This window comes from Silene latifolia, chromosome Y (genome assembly GCF_048544455.1).
Source record: "Silene latifolia isolate original U9 population chromosome Y, ASM4854445v1, whole genome shotgun sequence".
Lineage (NCBI taxonomy): Eukaryota > Viridiplantae > Streptophyta > Magnoliopsida > Caryophyllales > Caryophyllaceae > Silene > Silene latifolia.
Window position 1 is genome coordinate 227638061 of NC_133538.1, and position 16161 is coordinate 227654221.

General features: G+C 35.5%; 1 long non-coding RNA gene across 2 annotated transcripts; it reads right to left on the reverse strand.

Annotated features, from left to right (window-relative positions):
* Positions 1 to 1496: 1496 nt before the first annotated feature.
* LOC141626566 (uncharacterized) lies at positions 1497 to 4864 on the reverse strand. 2 transcript variants are annotated; one of them, XR_012536155.1, is made up of 5 exons: positions 4384 to 4864; positions 3845 to 4133; positions 3228 to 3339; positions 1927 to 2118; positions 1497 to 1851 (listed from the first exon to the last, which is right to left on the reverse strand). It is a non-coding gene; the product is annotated as an uncharacterized LOC141626566 (long non-coding RNA). The 2 variants fall into 2 exon arrangements; XR_012536154.1 differs by lacking the exons at positions 1497 to 1851; positions 1927 to 2118 and having other exon boundaries at positions 2393 to 3339.
* Positions 4865 to 16161: the final 11297 nt, after the last annotated feature.

Below are 16161 nucleotides of genomic sequence, written 5' to 3' on the forward strand. Positions count from 1 at the left end.
ACAAGGAGATGGGAATTGCGTTGTGAAATGCTATGGGAAGATTTCTATCAAGATCGATTTCGTTTTGGGTTTGTTTGTTGTTTGGTTTGATGAATAACAAAAATTATGATGTAAACTATATAATAAAAGGGAGTCTAGGGGGGTCGGGTCGCACATGAAAAGGTAAATATAGGATTATGATAAACTCGGTAATAATAACATTGTCAATTGTTTAGGTTTAGAGACACCCACCTTACGGTATTAGTGTCAACCATAAACCGGGTCCTAGAGAAACTCTCGTCCATGACTAGGTCATCCTACTACACATGCTTAGTCTAATTCAATTCCGTGCCTCTCGACTTTAGAACGAATGAACAAACTTAATCAATGAATAAGGCCTTTTAAACATAGATTAAACGTGACGATGCAAATATGTGATAGAAACAATTAGACAATATTATATCAACCTAATTTAACATTTTATATATTTGATTTTGCATGGCTTCCCTAGCCCCTAGACTAAGGAATTTAGCTACTCATAATGCAATGTAAACTATAAACGTTGTCGTAAGAAATGCTAAACATGCTTGTAGAAATGATATAAACTAAATGATAATAACATGTAATAAGAGTAATGCTAATGTGATAAAAATAAAGTACTAATGACAAACTATGCGATAACTAAAATAGAAATGTAAAGTAGTAAACTAGAAATAGAAATACCGTATGAAAATGAACTTTTAAGGAAGAACAAATAACCAAGTGAACTTGAATAAGATATGCTTGTATTATAACTTGAATGTGGAACAAAATGTTGAAAGATTAAACTAAGGAAAGCTTAAACAACTTGTAAACTAAATATGAAATCTAATGAGAGAAATATTGCTTAAGGCTATAATAGAGTGTATGAGACGTGAGAATAAGATGATCCCAAGCTTTGAAGTGCCTCTACTTTATATAGGGAAGGGAAGTAAAATGTAAGCATCTCACAAACAGCCAACCCCGATCGGGGGCGTGGTTATCCGACTATTTTTCTTAATTCCTCGATTAATTACTTGAGGAATCTGTATGCTCGTGCTTTAATGCTCCTTAATCACCCGGTAATATTTCACATTATTAGCTTCCAAAGCTCCTTAGCATCCAATGCTTTCACTCTAACTAGTGTGTAACCCGTGCATAAATGCACGGTTATAATATGAGTTTATGTATAAAAGATTAGGTAAAATATAAGTTATAAAATACAGTATAAGTTATGAAAATTATTAGTACTTTTGTAGAAATATTTAGATGAGTACATAAGTAATAATTAGATGTGTAATCAATATAAATAACATTATGAAAATAACATGACATATTTTACCAAATTTTAAAATATTCTGTAAAATGGCAAAATATATCACTAAGTACATGTTTAGATGTAACAATTAGTCTCCCTTATTAGTTAACATTAAAACCGGTCAAGTAATATCCTCTTGTGCATATAAGACAAATATGTAGTTTCTCCGTACGTATTCTGCTTTTGTCTTATTCTAACCACTTCACTTGTCTTAAGCTTACGACGGACATATCCGCCGTAAAAGAAGAATTTGTGTACATGTATAGTTCATTGCAAAGAAAATAAAATAAATACTACTTTAGAAGTTAAAGACTAAAGTGTACTTGCCCTATCAAGATAGAAAATAAAACAAAAATAAAACGATGGTAAAAAGCCATTGATGGATCAAAGGAGTTAGACATTAGTTATACACTTATACATGATCATACAAAGCTTGCTTGACAGTAATATAAAGGCCTTGTTTGACTGTAGCATCTGCATCCCGCGCCTTTGAAATTGAGCTTGATCCTCTTTGTTGCTTACTTGATATACACACCCTAAATGTTAATAGTGTAAAATTGTTATATTTTATTATATTGTCTTTTTTCTTTAACAAAATAAAAACAAACTACCTTTGTGTGAGAGGTCTCGAGATAAAAAGATGGTCGTAAGACAATCTCATATAAAAATCCTTTAATAATAAATTTGAACTATGTTAACATTTTGTTAATATGATTACATATCATTGAACAAAAGCTTCATAGCCAATTGTTCTTTTTCTAGCTTGTTGACATCATTGGATCCATGCTCCAATCACTGACATCCTGCTTAAGAAAGTCGCCACCAGATAATTGAATTACAAAGTATGTTTGCTCAGCAACAATAACCAATTTATGGAAAGTTATGATTTATGCTCTTCCATCTAATGAGTTCCTTTAGCTCGAGAAATACAAAAATGAGAAAATTAATACCCAAATCTTGAGTGAAAAAGAGACCATTATCAGTCATGATAATATATCATTAGTCCTCATAACTGACTTGGAAAGAATATACTTGTCAATCCATTAACCTTTGCTAGCTAGGTAATATCAGAAAAACTACTACAACTCAAATCCATTAATAAAGATAAAATTACAAAACGTTCCCCAAAACATGATGGTTTTCAGCCTAAATGCCCAATAGATTCTAAGATACACTACCAATCTCACCTGAATTACGATTTATACCAACATTTTCACATACTATATTTTGTAATATGAGTGATTAGATGAGAAGATGAAGACAACATGTTCACTACTTGGTGCTCACTTTATCGCTTCACTTTCTAACACTACAACAATAAGCTCTCCCGTCTCTTCCAAAATCATATGATATTCTAAAATATATCACAAACCCAACTCAATGAAGACTATCAACATATTTTCTGTTAAATCTAACAATCAAAATGAAAATTCAAAGATATAGTTGGAAAATTAATAAATTAGTACTTTAAATATGAGGAAATAAATCAAGAGAGGAAACACCACTGAAAAAGCAATGCACATATGATTGATTCCTTCATCAACTTGTGTGTCACTACAAAGGGCTCTAACAATTATGAGTCATTTTTATTTTCTTTACGGGAAGCAGGGTGATAGTGAAATATTTTAGAGTGAGTGTCAGATTATTATCTTAGAAGATGAAAATCAGGGAAACTGAATTTTGTCGGTCCTCCTACTCACTACTCCCATAAACTGAAACAAAATTTTGTCAGTGCTCGTACTACCATAAACTGAATTTATGATATTAGCCCGTCTAAAAGAGATGAGATTATGGTTTCTTTATGCAACTCTTGTGAGACCCAAGGCTCCAAACTGATGAAAAATACTCACACGTACATGTTTTATCCAACCTTTAGCATCAACAAAAATACGTCAGTCCGTCTCACTCCTACCTTTGCTTTTCTTACCTGAAAGCCTTGTTCAATTATCAAATTCATTAAAACATTGTTTCTGCGTGTGTCAGCAGCGGCATCGGCATTGCCCCTGGCTCTTCTCAGTAAAATCCTAGATGATAGCAGTTAATTGTAAGACGATAAAGTGCCTAAAAGCTTGGAAATTTGGATTTGTTGGTTATGAAACTTCAAAGCTATAGGATATGGGCGTATGGCTAATTTTAACAGACACATAGCTAAGCAAAATGTACATGTTTCTTTAGTAACAACTTCATGAAGGTTTTGACTTTTATGTCTGGAGAAGAGAAAAACCTTGAGCAAATTACAATTACAATCAGATCGAGACGTTAATTCATTATAGTTTTGCCTAACTCGCCATTCTAATTCTCATAAAATCCTTGATAGAGTAGAATTTTTAACTTAGCAATGTAGAAAAACTACTATAGAGTTGACTCAAAACAGGCAAACAAATGTAATCGATCATTAAGCAAATTAAGTTGCTAACATTATTTGAGTATTTGTATTCAATTGCAAAAATAAACAGAACATGCCATACTTGTGGAAAATAATAATGATATGACATTGCTGCAAAGATAATCAATGACCGATAAACTTACCATGCTCACTTGTGCTTCCTGGTTTCCATATACAATTAACCCATGATTCATCGTTGATCTCGTGCTTATAACGGCTAAAAATATTCTGCTATCAAAAAAGTAATCAAACAAAAACGTATCAATTTGCCTCCCCCCTCAAAGGCTCAATGTACTGATATTCAAAAGTGGACTGAAACCCGTAGTAAGTAGGATTTACTGACCAGCCTGCTAGCTAGTATCTCCCTAGTGAAACAAAAGAAATCAAACAAAAAAATTTAACAACAGATTGTGATTAGTTTACAAATTAAGTCTACAAAATTGGCAGTTAATAGATCCTACAACCAATGAGTTGTCTAAATCTTTCAGAAATCGTATATATAATAAAGTTTTCGAGTTTTGTTTTAAAGAAGTCATTGTCTCCTAAAATTTCTCGAAATACTCACTTAAACATACAAAAAATTAACTTTAAGAAAGTTCAACAAAATTACACATAAGCTCAATAAGATATAACTTGGTTGTATGATGTTATTATACCACTGGAGGTATAATGTTATTTGTGCAAAATTGGCACCATTTCCCTAAGACAGTATTAATTATACTTTAATTAAAATAAAATAAAAACGTTTGCTTTTAAAAAAAATGGCTACAAAGGAATTTAAACAATAAGTAGAGCAAAAGTTAAGATCAGAAGTATAACTTTGGATAATGAAATCAATGAAAGGGTGGAATAGATAGATCCACCATAAACACTGCCCAAGTTAAGTAACAATGAGGTTCGTCTTTGACGAATGGTAGTCTTGGCGGTCGAGTCTCTGCAAGGGATTCGATACAACTAACAAGCACATCGATCAATCTGTTTAGCAATCAAGCAACAACGACGATGACAATCATTCACGTGCAAGTAAAAATGAAATAGGGATGTGATTTCTTAATTTTGACCGGAAAAGGGGTGGAATGAATAGTGATAGTGGGTAGTTAATTCGGGGAGTTTATGATAATGAGGTAGTGGGTCGTTAATTGAGTTATTAATTTTGTATCTGCTCCGTATTACATACATATCTATATGTATATATGTGTGTATCGTATACAGTGGATTCATGCCAGCTTGACACGTCGCCTTATATTGGTATAGTTGCTCATTCATGAACAAAGATTACTCTTTCATGTACTTTTTGTCATTATTTTTTCATACCTTACCCTTCCCCCAAAACAAAATAAACAAACTCTCTCTAATCCTTTTCCTTACAAAATTAATCAAATCCGTTAAATTACTCAACTATGGACTCTAGTTCTCATGTCAAACGAGTAATAAATCTAATTTATTAACTATGTTATATCAAATTAGGGACATTAAATTATTTAAACTAATAAAATTAGGGTTTGAGAAATTATTATCAACGGAAAAAATGTGCATCGGAATGTGTAAGATGTGAAAATTCAAGTGGTAATAATGCCTGAATACAAAGAAAAAGATCCATTGATAAGGACACTCTCAATTTGGTGCAGCAAGAAAATCACCATCATTCGAGGGTAAATCGAAAGTAGACAAAATGGATGAAAGATTGAGTATTATACGAGTATAATCTTATTATTCAAATTGAAAGCGTGAATCTTCGATGCCGTAAATTCGACTGTCAAGGATTGAAGTAAGCTTGTCAGGCGTTGGTTTGGGTGGTGCGGGAATGGCCGGCAAGGAAATGGCCCGTGGTGAGTGGTGTGGTGGCTAGTCCGGTGGTTGGAGTGTGAGTAATTGAAAATCAATTGAATTGAAATAAGATGGAAAATGAGGTGTGAAATGACAAGGGTATAATGGTCATTTATGTCCATGATTGAGTAAATCATGTCCATGAATGAGCATCACCCTATTGGCTTTTGCTTTAATAGTATTAATGATTAATGATGATTAATGATGATTTGGACTTTCATTTTTGGGCTTGACTTTGCTTTTGACTTTAATTGTAATTCTTACTTCAATCCATCAAATCTTCATGCAAAAACTCATGCAACTTCATACACTTAGTCCAATACTTGGTCTTGCTTAGCCATTGCACTAGCTTGCATTTTTGTTATATTTTAGCTCCTAAAAGCTTAAACTCCTACAAAATATGTGGAAACAAGCAATTGCAACTAGAATAACAAATATTAGCTCAAAACACTATGATAAGTGCTAAATGACATGTAAAATGGAGCTAATATAGGGGGTAAAACAATATAAATTATGCACTTATCACGGCATCACAACACCGTCACCAACAGTCAGACCGCAACCATCTGCATCGCAACACTGTATACCAAGTCTGGTTCACGACCCGGAGCCCTAGCCAAATTCGCATCGCAACACGAATCCTAGTACCTCAAGACCATTAATATGCACGTCCTCCTTGAGGTGGGAAACCTCAAGGAGCGATCCGGGCGTGAGAACGGTCTCCCGCATCACCTCACTAACACCACCAACTCTACACCACCACAACTCCACGACCATACACATATAACTCAATCCACAATACAATATACCAATCATGCCACATATACGACTTTCACATTTATCATGATTTCCAAATATACCACAACTCCATGTATCAACAATGACCACAACTAGTATGTCACAATTACCAATTCTCCATAATATAATGTTAACTTCAGCAATTATCAAAAGACTAACAACAATAATCACATATGCAAACATTCATACTATCAAGAATCAAGTAGGGAAACCCTACCTCAAAGCAATTCTCCAAGCACAAGCAAAATACTAGAATTCCTCCTCTATGAAGTCTCCTCCTACAATTAATCAAGTAATTTCTATCACAATAAGGTTCTACAACATTCTAATTGATAGATTTCACTAATTTACTAATAAGTATAATTTTAGTTGTGTTTTACCCTGTACTTTTATCTTATATTTGACTCGATTTTGTGCGATTTAATTGTCTAATAGCTCATTTTACTATGTAATTAATAACTACTAGTTTTATTATATTAATTGTGAATAAATGTTATTTTGTTGGAATTTTGGTATTGCTATTTGTCGTTTAATCTTATAGGTACTGGTTCGAAATAGAGTGTGGAATCGATAATGGAGTCGGGTCAAAGGCAAGTTGAATAGTTAAAGAGAAATGAAGAAAAAAAGCAAGTCATTAAAGGCCAAAGTTAAAGGCTTGACTTCGACATACTGAGTACTACTCAAGTACTCATCATCAACCGTCATTAACCACCATTCAAGCCCCACAATCATCAACCTAGTTCAACCGACATCAATCCTCAACAAACCGATTCCGTTACACCTCACGCACGACAAACCATTATTATTATTATTATTATTATTATTATTATTATTATTGTGGTTGTTGTTGGTGTTTTTGTTGGTGTTTTTGTTATTATTATTATTATTATTATTATTATTATTATTATTATTATTATTATTATTATTACTACTATTATTATTATTCAACACATTCTACAACTACCAATTAGACTAGTTAGCTTATTTTTCTCTCAACATTTTAAAACCCTAGAATATTTTCCTCTCTCAATATTTCTCCAATAAAATTTGTAATCTTTCTTTAATTTTAGTTTATTTACTCTCTAGTTTATCAAAATTCTTCTCTTTTCATAAGTTTACATTTAGTTTTGGGTTATAATTGGAAGACAAGAAGAAATTCATCTCCTTTATCAATCCAAGTTCATTACTTTCCTCTTAGTTGGCATAATTCTCATCTTTTGTTTACATATACTTCATTAGTTTACATTAATTGTCTTACATGTTTGTTATTCATTCAAAGTAGTAATCTTTATCATGTTTACCATGTTTGCTTGTGTATTGTTGCAATTTGTTGTTGATTTCTCACCCATGAAAATGTGTGAGTAGTTTTATCTAGGGCTTAGGGGGATCTTGGGTTATCAATGGGTGTGAATTTGGGTTGTTAACATTTAAATTTGGGTGATTTGTTGGTCTTCACTTTCATGCACATGAGGTGTTTAATTTGTACGAATGTTTGAACGAAAGTTTGAACCTTTTCCTCATATGTTTGGCTTTTATTGGTGCCCTTTGCTATTGGATGACCTATCTGGGTGCTTAGGCTATTAGAAAGTCGATGTGTTATGTGTGTGATGAGTTTATCTTAACCGAATGAAAATTTGTTAAGGAACTTAAGGTGACCTAGAAATTGGGCATAAACCCTTGGCCATAGTTATCACCCATATCTTGTTTTACCCCTGTTTCATGCTCTATTACCCAAGTGAACCCAAAGGCTCTTGTTTTTCCCATCTTTGATCAATTACTCTTTATCTTAGCTTATTTTCATATCTAGTTTGCATTTTAGTTAAGAACAAATCAACCTCCTCCTTTGTTTGACTAAACTAAAGACTTAAACAAGCCAAGTATCTAACCCCCGCCATCCTTGTGGTTCGACCCTGATAAATACTACTTTTATTGGGTTTTATAAATAGTGTTTGATATCGGGATTGACGACAAATCCGATCATCAAAATGGCGCCATTGCCGATCCTATGCTTTCTTATTCTCCCATTAACATTGGAGTTTTTAAAGGCCATGATTTTGATATTGATCCGGAGTTTATTATGTCAATTGGTTAGGGTGCTTTTCATGGACTTAAGAGTGAGGATTTGCTTGGACATCTTCAGACTTTTGAGTATTTGTGTGATTTTGTGAGAAGGGAGGGAGTGTCCAATGATATCATAAAGCTTCTGCTTTTCCATTTTGCCTTAAGGATGGAGTTAGAAAATGGTTGTATGCACACCCTTCAAATACCTTCTCTTCTTGGAATGATTTGGCCCAAGCCTTTCTCTACAAATATTTCCCACCTTCTAAGACCTTCAAGTTTAGGCATGACATTCTTACCTTTCAATAAGATCAGTTTGAGGGTTTTAGTGAGTCATGGGAGAGGTTTAAAGGGCTTTTGAGTGCTTATCCCCATCATGGAATCTCCTCTTGGCTAACTACTTCGACCTTCTTTTAAAATTTGCTTCCATATAATAGAGATTTGATCATAATGGCTTCTAGAGGAAAATTTGATGATTTGGATGCTAAAGAAGCTTATGACTTGATTGAGAGACTTGCTAGAGACAACGAGGAGTGGGGATTTGATAGAGTGGTACCTAAGGGAGGCCCACAAGTTAGAGTCAACCCGGATATTCATTCATTGCTTGATGACTTGACTAAGAAGGTAGACTCTTTGCTCCTTGATATTGTGCATAATATTCAATCTCAACATGTTTTCTTCCTCCTTATGAATATGTGTGGTGTGCATAACTTTTCATCTACTTGTGAATCATGTGGAGTAGATCATACTTTTCAAGTTTGCCCTTCATGTGCTTATTCCCCACCCATTTGGATTTGAATTTGATGAATGATGTCAATGTTATGCTAACACCTAATAAACACTTGTCACACTATTCTTCTTGTCCAATTTTACCTCTTAAAGACCAACTCACACCTCAAAATGTGAATTTTAAAATATCAAGTAATGGTAGTGAGTTGGAGTTTATGAGGTTTGATGATGATTATGGTTTTTTTGATACAAGTTGTTCTCTTGTGGAGAGTGATTCGAATGACCTTTATTTGATTGACTTAGAGTGTGTGACATTTCATGAAAATCTTGAGAATGTGATTTGTGTTGATGATGGTGTAATGGGAAAGAGCTCTCATGTGGAATATGAGATTATTGATGAACCTTATGATGAGGAGTGCGTAAGTATAACTTGTGATTCTCTTGATATGAATTAGAATGAAAATTGTGTACTTGAGGAAATCGAATTACGCACCCCTTGCCTTGAGGATGTTTGCTTGTTCAATGAAAAGAATGGCAATTTTGAAAGTTCTTGTGACAAAGGATTTGTGGACATTATTGTTGATAACCTTGATGAAGAATGGGATGTTGTTAACGATTTTGAACAGCCCATTCTTGAGAAATTTGAGGTTGCTCCACTGGTTGAAAGTGAATCCCTTGTATCCATTGATTGTCTAGATCTTGTTTCACTCACTCCCTTGCTTGAGCCTATGTTTGTTGAGGAGGTTTGCGAGGATTATTTCAAAGTGGTTGGTTTAAGCTTAGGTTTGACACTTGAGGATACTTCCATGTTTGTGTTGGAAGTTGAGGAAAGAAAGATGTTATTGTTGAATTTGTGGATTATAACCCACTTTTTGTGCCCTTGGAACCAAGTGACAAGTCTTGGGGTTATCGTGAGATATTTGAAATGGACATTACTTCCCATAAACCACACACTTTCCTTCTCTCTTCTTGGTTATGGGGATGGTCCTACTCGCCTTTTAAGATCTTCTATGACCACTTTCTTGAGGATTAGTCTAGTACATTTGACACGTTAATGAGATCTTTGACGGGATTTTTGAATGACCCACTTGCTTGATGTGTTTTGAGTGTATATATTCCTTTGCTTTGTTTGTGTGTTTGCTTTGTGTTTAATGTGTATAGGTACTACATTTGTCAACTCCAAGAAACCAACAAGAAGGTGATGAGTTGAAGTAGAAGAATCAAAGATCACTTCCTTGAAGGAATGATCAAAGATCGAGCTTGAAACGGTGATGTTCTTCACTCTCACTTTTTCTTTTTGCCCTCTCTTTTGTTTAGACATTGGGGACAATGCCAAGTTTAAGTGTGAGGAGGTTTGTTATTGTTGGTTTGGATGGAGTTGTTATTGGATTGTGGATAGATATTGGTGGTGTTGATCCCTTGTGGACATTTGTTGTGAAGTTGGAGTGTCAGTAGCTTTGGTGGTGTCTTGTTTTTTTATATGTGTTGTAGTGTAGATTACATTTCATGTGTTACTAGTATCATGTTTAGGTTCATTTGCATTTTTATTGTGCTTATATTTCGAAAAACCCTAAAAATTTGAAAAAATTCAAAAATATCAAAAACATGTAATTTACTTTCAATAATTTTGCTTACTCTCTTTGATTTAGTTATTATTCTAGTTTCCAACTCTTGTGAAAGAATGGCTTTTAAACACTTGAATAAACACTTTAATATTGTGTATAGTCCGATTTTGTATCATGGGGCGTTTAGGGGGTGAGTTGTCTTCAACCATCACTACCTCCCGTGATGTGATATGGACTGTGATTAACTTGTCTAGGTGACCTTGCTTAACTTTATGGTATGGCAACCCAAAAATACTTTTCATCAATAAGTTCGAAGTGCTCATTTCAAAGATTTTGTGATGTGAAAACGTTTTTAATTACCAAGGAAACCTCAAAGTGTTTTGAAATGTTGAAATTTGCTAAAGTAAGTCATTTTGATGGAGGCGTACCACTTCGATGTGCTTTGGAGAGGGATCCATTGAATTGGGCCCCCAAAATGGTTGTGAATTCAACCAACCAAAGACAGAGTGACTATCAACCCGAAAAGCTATTGTCTAGAGGTTAACCGGTTACCTAATAAGCGATTGACGAAAGCAAAAGACACTAGCAAGCAAGGGACTAACATCATGGAAGATCTCGCTCCATCATCACCTTACCCCTTGACAAGTCCCTAACCAAGGTTAGAAGATGCACAATGAGATTGTGTCGGTTTTGGAGTATTTGGTTGTCATCCTTTATGCCCTAGATGGATTTTAGAAATGTAACTTTTGAATGAGAATTTGCTTAGTTGCCTTGATGAGGGAGGTGACGTATTTTGATAAGAAATAACCAATTCGATTCCTTTCGTGCTTAATGTTTGGTTGTCTCGCAATTTTGTAGCAAGACCACTCTTGCCTTGCAATAGGGCACTACACCTCATGAGTGTCAAATTGTGAGTTGAAAGGGCTACGGGTGTAGCTGAACCCAATTCGGATTAAATAATAAAGCATCTTTGATGTTTGCTTACGGGTCTTAGTTTAACTAATGAGCTTACTCGAGGACGAGTAAGGTTTAAGTGTGGGGATATTTGATGAGTAGTATTTTAGTCGCATTTTACCCCTTATTTATACCTTAATCCGACTTGATTTTGCGTGCTTAATTGATTTAATAGCTCATTTTATTATTTTAATTAATAATTATTAGTTTTATTATATATATCATGAATAATTGTTATTATCTCGAGAATTTGTTAGTGCTTTGTGTAATTTGGTTTTTTGTAGGAACTAGCTCATGAGTTGAAGTAGGATGAGTCAATGAGACGGGTCAAAGATGAGTTTTTATGATGGTGTGAAGCGAAATAAAAGGCGAAAAGTAGAGGGAAGTCAAGTGTTTGACTTTAGCAAATTCATCCTCAATGGAATTTTTTGGCTAAATGGAGCTATTTGACAAATTAATTGGTCTTTTGGGATTGGTTTTAAACTATTTAGGGCCAATGGGTTCACGTCACCGATTTTTTTTCCCCATTTTTATAAAGCCGCTAGAGAGATCAGCGTCTTTACTATATTTCATAACAGTCCATTAAGCAGTTAGTCTGCTAGCTTAAAAATTGATTCTAAATGTTAGGCATGAAGAAGCCGCCAACTTTCTTGACGGCTTTGCATTATTCTTTAGCGGCTTAGGGTATTCAATATGCATATCAGACTCTAGTATCTACTGGATATTTGGGGTGTGAAAATTTAGTAAACTTTAGCAAAGCCGCTAGGGAATTTAGCGGTTTCATACAAAAACTGAAAATAAAATAAAAGTGATGACGTGGACCCATTGGGCCGAAATAGTTTAAAATGAACCCTATATCTCTAATGGGGTGTTTGGTTCAAACATTAGGTGTGGAATGGAATGGATTCTAACTCCAATGGGGTATGGAGTTAGAACCCCATACATGTTTAAAGTTGTTTGGTTCAATCCGGGTATGAGAATAATAATGTGTTGGGTGGAATGGAGTTGGAAACTTGGGGAGATAGATGGGTATGAGATTCCAAGGGGTTGGAATGGAGTTAGAATCCATCAGGTATCTAACTCCATTCCAAAATGCCCCAACCAAACATTGGAATGGCCTGAATCCATTTCAATCCATTCCAAAAGCTCCAACCAAACACCCCATAATTAGTTTGCTAAATAACTCCCATTATCCAAAACATTCTCCTCAATGGCTCAATCTACCAATTCAAGCCATTCATGCTTCACTAAGTCGTGCAACAGCAGCATCCTCGCAATCTCGAAAGCAAACCCGCCATCACCATAGCTCGAGTCTCCTCCGCCATGGATGAACTCGAGTCACCTGCTGCACTCCGTTGACAACCAGCTCCGTACCTGCAACTCGGCATCAACCCATCGTTCACCCATCAGCATCACCGCACCAGAATTTCGCACCCTCACTTGCCGGCATCAACACCATGCTCATCACCATCTCAAGTAATCCGCGGCAGTCCTGGACTCATCCTCGACACCATCTGACTTCAACAACCAGCCGCCTTGCATCCAGGGGCGGCTACGACCAAGTGCGGGTTTAGCGCACGAACTGGGCCTCCAAATTTTTGGGCCTCGTGTTCGTATAAAGTATGAAAACATTAGTCATATATACATAATAATCTCCATGTATATTAACAAAAGTGTGATAGCACATTGGTGAATAAATGTTTCAATTTCCGAAGCCACCACGGGGTCTCCGAATTATTCGAGACGCCCCTGTTTGCATCCATGACGAACCACCATCGTGGTCTCACTGTCACCATCAATCGAGCAGCACCTTATCACCATCTCACGCACCTGTTGCTCTATTGTGCAACACTGCAACCCCATAGCAGCCTGCAATCATCAACATCAGCAGCCTACTCCTCTTGCTTTTACCAGCAAAACTAACCTGAGCCATCCCTCTAATTTCAATTTATTTCCGTCAGGCAAAAATGGGGAGCCGCATGGTGAAGTATGGCTCGGCGAGTGAAATCTTAATTGACTGGGTTTTGATTGACATCAAGCAAATAGACGTCCCAACTTTATCAATAGGTCTTGGTATAGATGGGTGGGGCGAACAGACGGGTAAAGACCTCTAATAAAATGGGTAGGGGGACAAGGTAGGGCACCCCCATGTGCTTCCCACTTTATGACAAATGAGTATTTTGTGAGGGGAAATGGTATCCGTCTATACATATAGACGGATAGTATCCATCTATAATGAGAATTTGTGCAACTTTATTTTTGATGTATCCTTGTAAGATGGGCGGGGCCCATTTGTTTCCTTTTTACTATTTTCAATTAATTAATTTAGAGGAGACCCGACACACAACTCCATAATTTAGGGTAGGCATAAATTCACTAGGGAAATGTACTCTTCCACGGGGCTTACTGTCCACTTGCCTTAAAAGCCCTTCTCATGCAATGATGAGTGTTTGTCCTTTAACTTTTAATGGGGGCTGTGGTGACAATCTAGGTAGCACGGACACTCCTCCTAACTAGCTGCCTCGTGTCCGACACCGTGTCGGACACCCGGACACCCGACACTCGTCGGACACACGCTAATCATGTTATAGTTTACACGAGGAATAAATTCTCAAAAGAGATTGATTAGAAGATTGGTTTGGGTGCGAAATTAGAATTAGTTATAGTTAAGGTCGAATTTTACCTTCAGTTACCTAAATTTAGTATCAAATACATTAAATTTAGAATCAAATACATTAGAAAAATAAAATAATACGTTATTTATAACCATAAAATATGTTTTTTTATTAAATTTAAATAGCGTGTCCCGTGTCCTAAATTTCATGGGATGTCGTATCACGTGTCCGTGTCGTATCCGTGTCCGTTTTGGTGCTACTTAGGTGACAATTCACGTGTGCCATTAAATTATGGCCGTGAATTTATGCATACCCATAATTTAGGAGGCAACATTCACACTTGAGAAAGAGTAGGTAATTTTTAGGGTAGAATTTATTTCTCTCAATTTTTTTCTGTTTAATTAATTTAAGTGTCAATTAGTCAATTAAATTACTACAAGATTTCATCTTTTGTAATTATCCTCCTTAGATCTATGCAATTTCTAGTCTTTCTTCTTATATGGTATTAATTTCTCATCCTTCTCTTTCCTTATTGTTTTTATTTATTTCTTGTTGTTTAGATAATTTTAATGTTTAATTTAATTAAAGTTTCAATCTTTAGTAGTTTAGTTATGTTTATCTCATGTTTATTGTTAATGAATAGTTTAGTTAGTGTTAATTTGATTATGTTAGAGTAGAGTAATTAGTTAGGGGAAGGGATTAGTGTATTAAATTGATATTTCATTTAATGGGTAATCATTATTATCGTTAATCGTTAAGTCGTTTGTGTTAATTTGTCACTTAATTAGTACTTTAATGTTCTGTGTAACCCTAATGATGATTAGTGTTATTTGACCTTGTTATTGAGTCGATGTGGGAGACCCGAGACTTGATTAGGCGCATTTAGAGTGAGACCGTTTCTTATTATTGTCACGAGAGTGAGTAATAGGGTGGTTGGGTACTTAGTGACTCGAGAGAGTATTAAGACCTCGTTTTAGCACTTATACTTTGTCGATTAATGAATCTTTAAACCCCATGGAGAACTCTATTAGATACATGAACCTCCTTAATCCCCCTAACCTCCTTAATTAGTCATTTTATATCTACTTTCATTGTTTACTTGTTAGTTGGTCATTCATTTCTTGTTTTAGTTACTTTTAGAATATTTCCAACATCAATCTTATTGACCCGCTAGACTAAAATGAAGATCGAGACTTATAAATCATCTCTAACACACCATCCTTATGGATTTGACACCCTACTTCCCTACTATATAGTTTGGTTGTACGGTAAATTTGTTTGACAGGCTTAGGCGACAAAGGCCTCGTCAAAATGGTGCAGTTGCCGGGGATGGCGTTAGGTTATACTTAGTGAGTTATAGTCTTAGGCTTAGTCTTTACTTGTTGTTTGCTTGTTTGCGTAGTTTGCTTGTAGAGTGGGTATGATTTTTGCCTTACCCTAGTGTGTAAAAAACATTAGGAGACTTACGGTTTGTTAAGTTGCATGCCTAGGAGGAACCACCACACTTTGATCTTTGACTCCGACCCCGAAAGGCTTTTTAGAGACTTAAGAAATAGGACCATTAAAAGGGTTAGAACCTCTTCTCAAGCAACTTTGGACCAAGCAAACTCATCCACCCAACATCTCATTGAAACCGCAACTCAACAACAACCAAACAACACCATTGATCCTATACTAGAAAACCCATTTCACAATCTCCAAATTCCCACAAATATACCAATTCCACAACCATAAATGGTGGCTCTAAGAGACCACAACCGCCCAAACCCGGATGACGAATGAAGAATTTGTGCTTGAGGAAATTGTGGAAGCACCAAATGTGAGGGAAGAAGTTGAGAGGAACCCGGAAAAAGAAGAGGTGATCATAGTGGAAGAGCATTCCTTGGCCAAGCAAGAAGGGGCCAATGATACTTC